At 45.9% G+C, this 13,783-nt stretch overlaps 1 protein-coding gene across 3 annotated transcripts in view; it reads right to left on the reverse strand.

The window, feature by feature from the left end:
- The window catches only part of DLGAP3 (DLG associated protein 3), a 41,057-nt gene that overhangs the window by 24,230 nt on the left and 3,044 nt on the right, over nt 1–13,783 (reverse strand). The gene's annotated exons all lie outside the window — the stretch shown is intronic.

Here is a 13,783-nt window from a genome sequence, read left to right on the forward strand (position 1 = left end):
GCCCTTTCTCCCCCATGCATCACATTTAGGTGTTTCTAAGGTGTCTATAGCAGTGGTCCCCAACCTTGGGCCTCCAGATGTTCTTGGACTTCAAATCCCAGAAATCCTGGCCAGCAGAGGTGGTGGTGAAGGCTTCTGGGAGCTGTAGTCCAAGAACATCTGGAGGCCGAAGGTTGGGAACCACTGGTCTATAGGATAGGTAGAACTCACAGAATGGAGAATTATGGTATTCGTAGTCCAGAAACTCCAAAAATCCCATCCCTAGATACACATGCATATGTGAATTTCAGGGTCCTCCAGTGAATTCATATCATATAGGCTTGGACAGTAGACTGATGGCAATGTGTGGCCTTCTGGATACAGGCACATGGCCGTTTCCTTCTTGATTAACCTGGTTGGGTCCACTGAGATTGGTATTCCAACAACACCTGGAGAAACACAGTTTCCCCCACCTTTGAATGACTGGACCCTAGTTCCCTATTTTCATGCTAATTTACCTCAGGTACACATCCCAACTCAAAATGTGTGGTCTGATTCTGCCATTTTTTTCAACATCACAATGAGTTCTCAAAAAGCAAACAAACTGAAAATCAATAAAATCAATCTGTGTGCAGTAGAAACCCCTTATCCGCAGGATCGCTATCCACTGATTCACTTATCCGTGGTGTGAAAATACGAAACAAACACCCCCAGAAAAGCATAATAAGAAAGTAAGAAATTGGTAAAACTGAAACAGAGAAGGGTCTTATTTTCTTTTCCTTATTGGGTCAACAGTTAGTTGAAAAAAGGGATCTAGTTTCTGGAAATCCAGGCCAAAGCCATCCATACTATGGTTTCCTTGATTGTCATATATGGATGGGAAAGCCAGCCAACAAAGAAAGCCAATAAATTCATTCAAAACAAGAGTTTTATCTATGCCATGGAAAGACAGACCAATGGGTTCTAGATCACACCAAGCCTTACTCTAGAAGTAAACACAACTAAAACTGATGCTGTTGAACATATGAGAAGCCAACTCTTGCTGGCAATAACACCAGGGGACAAGGAAAGCAGTAGGGGAAAAGAAAGACTGAACATGAGATGGATCCACTAAGCGAAGGAAGCCACGGCCTTGTGTTTGCATAACGTAAGCCGTGCTGTCAATGACGGGACCCTTTCGAGGTCAGTAGTTCACTGGGTCGACTTAAGCTGGAAGCGACTTGATGGCATGTAACAACTATCTTGGGTTGTTCACAAATTTCCCAAGCTTTTCTCTGTGAATCTCGAAGGGAGCATAATTCCAAGTGGAACATAATTCATTTGGGCTTGATGGCACATTGATACAATTATTTGCCCGTGCGCCCAAGCAGGTATCACCTCTCTTTGTCACGTTGACATTTCCAAACCCCCCACCATTTTATTTATACATTATTTCATGCAGCTGTTTTGTTTTGAATAACATCTCACCGTGCACTTAAACATGATGATTTTTGAAGAGCGAAACTACATGGGGAACATGAAATCAGGGAATAAAATGTGTGCTTCAGAAAGAAACCCTCTACAGGGAAAGGGTGGCAGGGGGCATATACATTGTTTCCAGGCTGATATGGGTCTATTTTTGGGATTAAATCGCTTCCTCATACGATTGTTATGAGCTACGGTAGGAGAAAAGTGAGGAAAAAAAACAGGGATGTCCGTCTGCCCCCCTGATATTTTATAGCAACTTTAGGCACACAAGAATGACAATTGAGAAAAGAACACGGAGGGAATCTTTGCCGCCAAACGCCCTGGTGGTGCCAAGCCAAATATTTGGAGATACATGGATGGAACTCCCACATCACATAGAGGTGGGCCATCAGGTTATGCATGCAAGGTGATCATAATCCTTTCCACATATCACCCCAATACCAAAGCGTATGGGTTTGCTGAGATCCTGCACCCAGCTGACTCCAGGAAAAAGATGAAGGGAGAAGCCACAAACCATACCAACCTGACCTGGACATGGGAGGTGTCTAAAGGGAACATCGGCTCTTTCAGCCGACAAGTCCCTTTTCCAGACAATAGTAACGGTTACCGCAAACAGGACTGTTTCTCCATTCTGATGCTGCCATGCTGCTCAGCTCAACGCTTCCCCTGATCTTACCAGGTAAGGACCACCCTGTAACAACCCCACCCTTTCCAGATACAGGAAGAAGGCATTTCTCCGTTGTAATCTATCTGAGGACCCCCACCTCGCAGCTGCCCCGGCAAGCATGTCCCGGCCACATCCCCCCCATGATGTCTGGAGCGCCGGAGCTGGCTGGTTGGCATCAGCTTGCCACTCCCAATGACGCCCTTACCGGGTTCCCGTGACGGGCTGGCATCCCCTGATGATGAACAGAGCCAAACAGCTGGATTGGGTGCAAGAGGTCCTGGGCGGACACAGGCTCTCCGTCTGCTACTATCTGGAGCCCTTCCTGGGGACAGCGTAGACAAGTGTTGTTTTCCTGCCACCCTCTTGTGTCCCGACTGTGGTGGGGAGGCGAGGGATGAGATGGGAAGACCCCAACTGGGGATCGGGGAGAGAGAGAGAGAGAGAATTCCCTTGGCAGAGCCCCCCCTTCTGTTCCCCCACCCGGGATGGGCAATCAAAATGAATGTCATTCAAGCTCTCCTTCCCCCAGGAAAAAAACACAGAGCACGCTCCAGATAGGGAAAGAGGGAGAAGAGTTAATTAGCTTTTAATTAGAAGCAAAGAATCCCAGCATGGGGATGGCCCGGTCAGTCCTCCATGCCTTTAAAAGCGAGTCAAGAGAGCATCTGGATCATGACAAGAGAACTCCGGGGTATGTATGTTAGTGGAAGGATGCCCATATATTGCCGTTACAGCCAGGCTGCCTGAAAAGGGGTGCCCGTCTTTGGGCAAGGCTCAGGGTGCATCTAGACAGCCAAATTATGGCTCACTTTGAGATACGGTAAGCTGTTCGGAGAAAACCTTGCCTCCATACACAAGGACTGGGTGGCTTCAGGATTAGGAAACCATTCTGCTCCTCAAGCAATTCTGTCCGGTCTGTTCATCTCTATAATAATAATCCCAGAACTGCAGAGCTGGAAGGGACCCTCGGGGTCATCCAGTCCAGCCCTTCTCAAGGAGTCTGAGTGGGGAATCAATCTCCCAGCCTATGGCTCTGTGTCCAGAGCCTCAACCCCTGAACTATCCAATGAAAGGAAGAAAAAAAAACTCGACATGAAATATCTCCCTCTGTGTCTTCTCCTGTCTCTCTCCCTCAGTGGGCAAAGGATGGAAAATTCCCTTTATTTGGGGGGAGGGGTGGATGTATTTATAAGTGCCACTGAATCGGTTTGCTGCGCAAGTGATTCAGTCCTGGATTTTAAAGAGATTTTAAGAAGCACCCTCTGCATTCTTTTCCGAACTGGAAAAACGAACCACAAGCCAGTCAGTTTTCCTGGGATTCGGAGGGTAGTTTGTGGTTCGTGGACAGCCACAGAGAGCGAACCACTCCGATTCCTCGTTTTTCTGATTCGTGCCCATCTCTAGCTGTGGGTGTCCGCGAGAGAAGAGGGAGGCGGTGAAATGGAATGCCGACGCCAAAGACGAAGGTGAGGAACCCCCGTGGAACAACTCATAGATCAGGGCAAGGAGCCAGTGACCTGTTTCAAGATGAATGCAGCCACGAGCCAGGGGCACTGGTCTACCAGAAGTCTGAAGTCCCATGTTGCTTTTGCCAGTAGCCAAAGCAGAACAGTTATTGTATTTATCTTGGTACTCTTGGTGGGCCGTGTTGTTTTGGTCCTTCCTCCAGCAATAGCCAGTGGCATTAGGCTGCCTTCTTGCTACTGCTGGAGGTGGAAGGATGCAGCTTGGTTGAGATGACTGACGTCAAACACAGGTACTCACATCCAAGCAGGACACCTGCATGCCACTGTTTTTCGCCGGGATCCTAGATGAATGTCGATGAAGGGGTGAGTATGAGAGAGAGAGAAAAGACCAAAGTAAGAGTTTTCTGCAGTGTGGCTCATGCGTGGCTCAAGCCAGCACAGCCTGGGGACTCCTGATTTTGGAGGATGTGGCAAATCCATTCCGGGTTTTAGCTTGCACATAACAAGAGCTGTCCAAGAAACTGAACCATTTCCCCCAGGTAGAAGGTTCAACTTCTTGGGTAACTCCAGTAAAGTAGAGAGCAAAACCTGGAATGGATTTCTCTTAAAATTGGAGTGGCTGGTTCAGATGGTGCCTCTGTTTCTGTCTCTGTGGTTTCCAGGGTCCTGTCCAGCCTAGGTCAAAAAAGGAGTTGCCGAATACTCCGGTGCAGCACCCAAAGCCAGCTAGGTTTCTCAGAATAGGAGGCAGAAAACCCCACAAGCTCAGCCACCCTTGATTTCTCTACACCTCATCTGCGGGTGGAGAAAGGAGAGGCTTAGAAAAATCACTCTCTCATTTTGGATAACAACTTCCAGAACTCCCCAGCTAACATAGCCGCTGGCCACAATGGCTTGGGGGGGATTCGTAGTCCAAACCATCCTTTCTCTATGCTTTGCTAGAGAAACAGGTCTTTCCGACTCCATCCACACTCCTGCTGTTGGTGCTCCGTGGAGTGCAGCCATGCGGGAAGTCCCATTTGACAAGCGACTCCAGTACCCAGGCTCCACAAGGCTTATTTTTTAATTACGGCTCATCAGATGACAGTGGCGAGGATGAACCCTGGCTATTTCCCAAGAAGAGGAGATGCCATTTGCTCTGAGTTGGTGAATTTTTGAAAGCAGCTGCTTGAATTTTTCTCCCACCTCCCAACTAATTTTCTTTAAAATAAGCGATTTTTAATGTTGGCCAATGGAGGAAAGCTTGAGATGTGAAGGAAGGGAAGCCCTGGAAGTGGTAGGGGTGGCAAGGCTCCTTCACGCTGGAGCCTGGCAGGTGTGTGTTGGCATTCCAGGGGATGCCCTGGCGTTGCAGGCTGGGAGGAGAGGCAGGCCAGGGACCTCTGCAGAACTCTGTGAGGTGCATGCTAAAGAAGGAAGCCGGAGGAGAGGAGGCAGGAGGGAAGCCAAAGACAAAGGCAGCCGAAGCGAATCACCCGAGCAAATCTAATTAGATCTGTAAACCGGGAGGAGGGGGGGAGATCCTTCCACTTAACTACAGTGCCCAGAATCCTCACTCAGAAAAGCCACTGCTCTTGCTAGATCAAGCATTCTGGGATTCGTAATCCAAATGAACAGTCCTATAGTCCCATCGTGGATGTAAATAGGGCAGAAATTAGATCTTGGGAAAGTCCCCAGCCCGTTTTTTTGGTTAGAACTTCCAGTAGCAAAGCTGACCATCTGATGTGTGTCTGTGTCTGAGTGTGTGTCTGAGAGTGTGTGTGTGTGTGTGTGTGTGTGTGTGTGTGTGTGTGTGTGTGTGCTGTAGTTCTAAAAAGAGGAACTTTCTCCTGATCTGGCAGCGATCATTGAGAAATTATGGAGATTTAATCCATTGTCCGTCACTGCTGAAGGGAAGATGCAACCTTTGGACCTAAGCGACGGCTTGGAAGTAATTCATTACAAATAACGAGTTCCCTGTGATTATTGTCTCCTTCCTATAACAAAGGTACCACTGAATGGTTCAATTAGTAAAAATCAATACAACTTAACAAGAACTACGTGATGGTGGAGATTTTAGCTTTATTCTTTTTATGGGTTAATATTTTAATTACTTGTGGGAGTTATGTGTGTGTGTGTGTGTGTGTTCCCATCGGATGGACAGGAGTCACATCACACAGTTCAAGTGGACACATGTCTTGTGCTGTTGTGTTCCAATTTTTTTTAAAGTAACAAATTTGGTTACTTTTATTTAAAAGCAACAATTTTAGTTATTTTAAAAACAGTAATTTTAATGATAAGGAATCCCTGCTTGGGGACCGTGGGACCTGCAATCCATTACCTTTCAAAAGTAACTTCCCATTCTCTGTTTCCAGCTGTCAAAGATCCCTACAAATGCCCTTTGCCATTTTCATCCTTAACCCATTTTTATTCTCCTCCTTCTGTAGCACATGTGTGAGAACCAATTCTGGCTCAGAAGCAAGCAGTCTAAAGGTGAGACAGAGGAACCTGTGAACCTTGTGTGCTTTTAGACTCCGATTCCCATCAGGCCCAGACAAAATGATCCATGTTGAGGGACGATGGGAGTTGGAGTCCGGTTACATTTGGGTGGCCACAAGTTTTCAGTTTCGGGTCATGTTCCTTTAGCTGCACAGCAGAAGTGCAGGGATTTGCAGAGCAAGCAAATTTCAAGTTCCCTAGAGTAACCCAGCCCTTTTCTCATCAACTGGCACTTACAGTAACTCACTCCGAGATACTAGTAGTAGAAAGAATAATTTTTTTCTCTACTTGCAGGTGAACAACAGCAAACCGACAAACATAACTGACAGAACAGGAAACTTCAACAGACTTCAGAGAGGGAAAAAAGCACTGAGCAGAGAGGTGGGGCTCTCTTAGAATTCAGAGACAGGAGAACCAATGATTGGTTAGTGCTGGATAGACTGACAGTCACCCCAGCCCGAAAAGGTCCCTCCCAGGAACATCTACATACTTAGAGGCAGCATGCAAGGTTGGAAAAACTCCAACACAAGTACATTTCGCCCCCTAAGATTTGAAACATCAAGGGGGAAGGATAGTGTGCAAGGGGAAACTGGTATGGGAAAAATGTTTCTAATCTATTTCCACTCTTTTTTCCCTAGAAAAGGCTGTGTGTTTGGGGTGGGTTTTTTTTTTTTTTTTGGTGTGTGTTTTTCCCCCTTTTTTTGTACAAAGCTGCAAGATGGGAAGAAACTTTGCTGCTGGGGGACCAGGGAGGAGAGGGGACTTGCGGGAGAGAGCTTATTGACTTGGGAGTGCAGCCCTTCCTGTTGTTGAGCCTCCCCCCATGTTCTTCCTAGGCTTGAGATGGATGGAAAGTGACCCCTCCAGGTGGGTGGAAGGGACCGAACAAGGAGGGTGAACCAACCCCTACAGACCTGCTGGTTGCTCCCCAAATTATTCACAGGCTTGCTCATGTTTCCCAGACCCCCTAGCACAGTTATGCATCATCCCTTTCAAACCATGCCAAGATGCTCTGTCCAAGACTTCCTGGCGGCCAATCGCCGCATCCTTCTGAAGGATCTTTCCCATTTCCTGTCTGTAGTCTTTGTTCACTTGGCCGCATCCTGCTCCAGACTGATCCTGGGAATGGCATTGTGTTAACTGTCCTACCCTGAGAATGCCCTTTGAACTTTCTTCTCCCCCAGAAAGAGGAGCTACAAGTGAACCTCAATTAAGGAAATGTCATGCGCCACGGCATCCTCCACGCTGGTGGCTCGCAGGAGCAACAAGCCCCAACCCCCTGCCATCCATCAACATGCCTGAGGATGGGGGGGATAGGAGCCCTCCGACATTGCAGCATGCCAAGCTGGTGAAGCTGGTGCAATATCTGGGCGAAGCGTGCAATTTAATGTAAAGACCACCAGCCCCAGTTTGGAGGTAATGCTCTTCTCTGTTCAACTACTTTTGCAAAGAGTTGCACTGTGTTAGATGTTACACTTTTTGTTTTTTGCATGGAGTGGTGAATGCTGCTTGTTTGTTACTCGTAGGGATGGGGGTGTTTGGTCTGAGAAGTGAGAGGGGTTAAGGTGGAGGGTTGCCAGGGTGGTAGGCTTGGGGTAGCTGCTTCAACTGACTCTCTTTATGATGAAGGAACTGGGCAGCAAGGGACAGTCCACTGGGATGATTCGCACCTGCCACTTTGCCCCCAGGGGTGCTACGGAAGAAACCTGTAAAGGTCTCCATTTCTGTCATCCCTGTTTCCCCCTCCCCCATCTCAAATTGGACTCAAAAGCCCATCAGCCTGTTTGGCTCTATTTCCGTGGGCTAAAAGGAGTGGGTCAGGGATCATTAAAACCAGATTAGGCTTGTTCATTGGCCCTGCCAATCAGGTCCCTGCCCAAAGGACTTGAAAATTGGTACCTCACCTGGCAGGTGCCCTTCTGGAGATGTGCCAAGCCACTGCTTGTCCAGCTGCCAATATCTGAGTGTTTCCACATCTCTACAGAAAAATAACACTCCTGTGAATTGGGAAGTTCAAATGGCCAGGCGAGGTCCTAATAAGTGGTCCAACTGCATCAAACCCTACAGTTTTGGGTGGTGGTGGTGGTGCTGAGGTGCAGGCAGGATGGAAGTGCTTCTGTTCAAGGCAGTGGCAATCTGTACTGGTGTTCTGTTTCATCTGGTGCTCTCTTTTTTTCTCCAACTAGCAAGAGAAAGCCCCAATCCCTCCAGTGACCAGCTTGGTTTCTTTAGGTAATCTCAGGGAAGGGAGTGAGTGAGGGATTTAAAAGGGCAATAGCCATGGCCCTCTTCAAGTCCTTCTTAAAAAGGCAATGCAGAGAACCTGCTCTTCCTTCCCATCTCCTGGAGTTTCACCTCATTTTGTTCCCTTTCTCAGTTGCCTCCTGACCATCAGAACAGCAGGTAGATGTATTCTTGGAAATGCTCCCCAGCCCCCCGCCCCAACTTTCTTCTGTTGAAAGAAAGAGAAGTGGTGGTGGGGAAACCCTTCCAATCTTACAGTGGATTTTGATGATTTAATTCATTTGCAAGAGAAAAATCCAAGGAATGTATATCTAAATATTTGCGACACAGATCATGACTACCCTCGTTTAGATGGTTTAGAGGTGGCCTAAACTGATTTATTCTTGGGTTTGTGTAGTTTGTATGCTTCCAGATTGGCCATGGGGAGAGGTGGGGGAAGGGACTGTAAATGCAGGTTACAAAAGGATGGAAGGCACAACGCATGTCATTGATTTGGGAGATGTGATGGGCCTTCAATGTTCCTTCCTTCTGTCCTCCCACTTCTCCATCACAAAGAGTCACACTCTCTACTCCCTGCTGAATACACATCCTTCCATGAATCCATACGGCATCAGGCATCAGCAGGCATTAAAAAGAAAGAAAGTAGAAAACTACAGCAGCGTGAGTAGAGAAAGACAGTTGCTAGCGCTGCTTTGATCCACCCAATCAAAGCCTGCACAATAAGATCAGTTATCCATCCCCTATTCTCTTTCTTACACACACACACACACACACACACACACAGAGAGAGAGAGAGAGAGAGGTGCAGCTCAGCTTCCTAAAAGAAAAAAGGAAAAACATTCTAAAATGCATCTAGTTAAGTAAGCAGTGTAGCACGCCCCCCCCCCTTCTGCCATGCCTAGATGCACCCCCGCTGCCTGACTGGATGGATGGAATGATATGGAGTCGGGTGAGGTCGGTCTGAGTCCTCCCCAGGGACTCAGCCATTGGAGGTTCTGTCTCTCATCGGGGCTTCAGCTGTCTATGGCCTTTTCCTTCCGTTTTGGTGCGCTTTTTATTTTCACTGTCTATAACTTGCAACTGGTATGAGTGATCTCTCCCCAAACGACCACAACTAAGTATTTCCTCAGTTTCCTGAATGCCAGCATTTCTACTCTCCCAAATGTGATGCACACGTCGCACAAATTGAGCAGAGGGCAGCTGGGCTGGTTGAACTGCCCCGCATCTTCTCTGAAAATGCACATATATGTATACCTGCTTCTCCTCTTTGGCACATAAAGGTAAAGGTTGCCCTTGACATTTAGTCCAGTCGTGTCTGACTCTAGGGCACGGTGCTCATCCCTGTTTCCAAACCGTAGAGCCAGCCTTTGTCCGTAGACAGTTTCTGTGGTCATGTGGCCAGCGCGACTAGACACGGAATGCTGTGACCTTCCCACTGAGGTGGTACCTATTTCTCTACTCGCATTTTTACATGCTTTGGAACTGCTAGGTTGGCAGGAGCTGGGACAAGTGACGGGAGCTCCCTCTGTCGCATGGATTTGATCTTACGACAGCTGGTCTTCTGACCTTGCAGCACAGAGGCTTCTGCGGTTTAACCCTCAGCGCCACCATGTCCCTGTACTTTGGCACATGCCCCGTATCAAACAGCACACTCTCCTTTTCCATTGGTGCCAGCTCGGCATCTTCCTCCATTTCTTTCTCATTCTCCTGCCTTCACTCTCATCGCATCTTTTAAATTTTAAAAATTTTAATATGAACCATGCCAGATTTAAGACACAGGATGTGTGTGTGTGTGTGTGTGTGTGTGTGTGTGTGTGTTGGAGAGAGAGAGAGGGGGACTTTTTTTACCTAACATTTATTTATTTTATTTATTTAAAATATTTTTATCCTGCCTTTCTCCTTAAAAAGAGTCCAGGGTGGTTAATTCTAATAGGGGCCATTTTCACACTTTTGTCTGAAGATGGCAGAAATCCCAAGTTAGCACCTAGATTTGCAAGATGAGAGGGGTGGTTCGTCGATGAAGATCCTGCCATATGCACTAGGAGTACAAGGTAACACCCCTTCTGAGTCTGATGGGTATCATTTCTTGGTGGATTCACCAGGATGAAGTAGACGGGCTCTCCAGGACACAAATACATTCAAGTCTTTTGCTTAGCTGGCAATATTTCCTTATCAAGGAGCACCTTGCTGTTTGCAGGGCGCGGTGGTAACAAAACAGCGCCCTTCATCTAATGTCTTAATTTGTTATTTCGTTTGGAGGATTTCCTTGAAGGAAATGGAGACCGTTTCCTTGCTGTCTCTCTCCCCCCCCCCCCAAATGGCACAAGGGTAATGGCAATAGGTTAATGAGAGGCAACGAAATGAATGATTTTCCTAAACGACAGCAAAACTAATGATAATGGCCTGGTGCCTGAGCAAATTTATGAGTAACATTTAAAAAGTAACGCTTGCCCTCTATTCACCGTCTGAGGAAAAAGATGCTACAAGGATGTTTCAGGATTATGTAGATTTCTTTCAATGACATTAGATTTTAATCTATCTGTTTCAATAATCATCTAATCCGTTGGGAGATGATTGATCACCCATCTCTTAAAAAGTTAGCCTCTGATTTAAATGATGATAAAACTGCTAGATAGCTCAGTGATTTAGGTACCTGGCTGATGAGCAAGAAGTTGGGAGTTCGATTCCCCCACTGGGTCTCCTGGGAGAAGAGCCATCCTGGGTGGCCTTGGGCAAGCTGCATTTTCTCAGGGCAGCCCCCAAAGGGGAGATAATGATAAAGCATTTCTCTATCTGGAAAACCCTAAAAAGGTTCGCCATGAGTCAGAATTGACTCAGCAGCCTATGAGGACAGAATTTTGGACAGAGACAGGAAAGAAATTAGAAATAAATAACTCCCTAGAATGGCAAAGACTCAGTGGTCTTGCGAAAGGTGGCTAGGGTCAAGATCCTGCTTTACTTCCAGCCCAGATCAAGTACAGCCCTCAGCAAAATGCTGACTCAACCCCTTGGCTGTTGTCTTCCAGGTTGCATGCCTGTTTTGCCAACCTCCCGCTCGAACCTGTGCCAGGACGCCTTCAGCGAATCCGGCTCAGAATACAAACAAGCGCGATCAGCGGCAAAATGACAGAAGTCCAAGAATCCAGCCCAGGAAATTAGGCAAAATTATTCTTGAGTCCTTGGCAAAGAGCAATGAAGTTGGATGAAGCACAAAAAAGGCCTGGCCAGCCTTGATGTCTTCAGCATTTCAGAAGAAAAAAAGCTTCTTAGAAGGGGAAGGAGGATTTACAATCTGCCTCTCTGTGGTATCCACTTTATAAATTAGTACAATTCGCCACAGAGCAGATTCGTTTGGATGATAGTGGACTGTCCTTTATTCAATTTTTTTTGGCAAAGTTTGGAATGCCAGATATCTTGGAGTCACCAAAATCTTATTGCACAAGGAATAAGTAAAGCAGTAGCTTCCCCTTGTGGAAGGGGGGTTGATGCTACTGGCAGGAGGAGATTTGACATAATTAAAGACTCCCTCCTTGTGTCTCGGGGCTCCCAGGGCTTTGAACAAAATGAAACTGATCACACACAGATTGGAGAAGCTATGGGACAGAAGTTGAAAGTCTTTTAGTGCTGAAAATGTCTCCCTGCCGGTGATGTCATCACCCTTCTGCAGGCATGATGTACGCAATAGGATTCGGGGCGTTGTGTAGCAGTGACTAGGGCCTGATCCACAGGTCCAAAAATTCAGATTGCCTCTTACCTGGACCTGATTTCCCCTTGTCTTAGGAGCCTGGTCTCAGAAATCCTGAATGAATGTTTACTGAAAGTGCTTGCGGCTGGGACAAACACAAGTGTTTTGTGCTTTTGAAACGCAAAAAATCTTTGATTATGCCTTACAAAATGGTATGCTAATTTTCTGGAGATACATGGCAAAATGTTCCCATTTCTGGTGGAATATCACTCTATTACTTTTATTAAAGCAAACTTGGATTTTTTGACTCTCCAAAGAAAGGCTTTCTTTTGACTCTACTTCTGTGACCTTTCAGTGCCTTAAGCTCTTCAAATATTGCTCTTTCCCATCCATGAAGCTGCAACAATGTATCTACTTTGCAGAGTTTTTACTGACAATCCAGTTCCACACCTGCTCAGTGTAATAAGAAATCACTGTCTCTCCCTTTTGAAAGGCTTTTTTGAACACCTGTATTTCAGTCCCTACAGTCTGGCTCCTTTCCCAATATAAAAAAAGCAGGCGAGACCAACCATTCTCTTTCAAGATAAGCAGGATTGGTTTTTTCATTTTATATGATCTATTTTAAATCTAGGAGCATTTAAAGTTACTTGTTTCTCCATGGGAGGGCAATTTAACTTTTTTAAAAATTAAAAAACCATAACCTGAAAACTGTTTCCCAAAAGTCTCCAAATTTGGCACAGAACAAGAACAGACTGTCTGTTACACCTGTGCAAAATGTGGTGCTGATCGGAAGCCCTGTTTAAAAGTTATCATTTTTTCTTGGGGTTACCCCCTTTTTTAGAATTGCTTTGTGGAATGCTGATTTGCTCTGTCAGCAGAAGACCATTGTTGTACTCTTCTACACCAATAATCATGTCTATAGCATTTCCCCCACATTCCAAATTTGTCCATCCTCAAGCTTTTACTGTCCTGAATACATTATTTGTTTCCTTGTTTCATTTCTAGGCCGTCTTTCTCCCAGTGAGGAAGAATATAAGGAATATAAATATAAAGAAATTTACATACACTGGTACATCTATATTGAAAAGAAATAGAGCTGAGATTCTTTGCTGTTTTCACTAGCCGAATTGAGCAGGGACAGGTTTTCCCAGCATAGAAAGGATCTTATTGTTACATCCAAAATCTGAATACTTCTAAAAGCAATTTGTCTCAGAGTGTAAAAAGGACTTCGTTACAACTGATGTTGCTTAAGGGTCGTTCTTACATTATTTGTGTGAATATTCATTGTGTTCTTAATTAAGAGGGTTGAATTCATAGGATTTACACAAAAGTTGACTTAACATGTGTTATTCATTCTGTGGGTCTCCTCTAGCTGAGCGTAACTATTGGACTTAGCCCCTGGATTGCAATTCATATTGTTTCGTGACTTTTGAAATGTCACTCCTTTTCCTTCGGAGGACCAAAAAGCAACAGATTAACTGGAACTGCATCACTTCTCCTTCCTTGTTGTTAAGCTCTAGTTGTACCGTACTGTCATATAGGTGTTACAATAAGGATCCTATTAGAAAAAAAAAAGTTGAGTGCCCTAATTCAGCACAGCAAACAGCATGACTGGATACACCCAAATCCAAAGTCATCGTTAACAGAGACAAAGGCCAAACCAAACCAAACTTCAAAGTCGTGCTCTTGGTATGGAAAGATCTGCGCACACATTTCTTTAATAATAATCATCATGCGTCATCAAGTCGATTCTTGACTTACGGCAGCCCTTTCCGGGGTTCTCCAGGTATAGAGTAC

Source organism: Pogona vitticeps, chromosome 9, assembly GCF_051106095.1.
Source record: "Pogona vitticeps strain Pit_001003342236 chromosome 9, PviZW2.1, whole genome shotgun sequence".
NCBI classification, from domain to species: domain Eukaryota; kingdom Metazoa; phylum Chordata; class Lepidosauria; order Squamata; family Agamidae; genus Pogona; species Pogona vitticeps.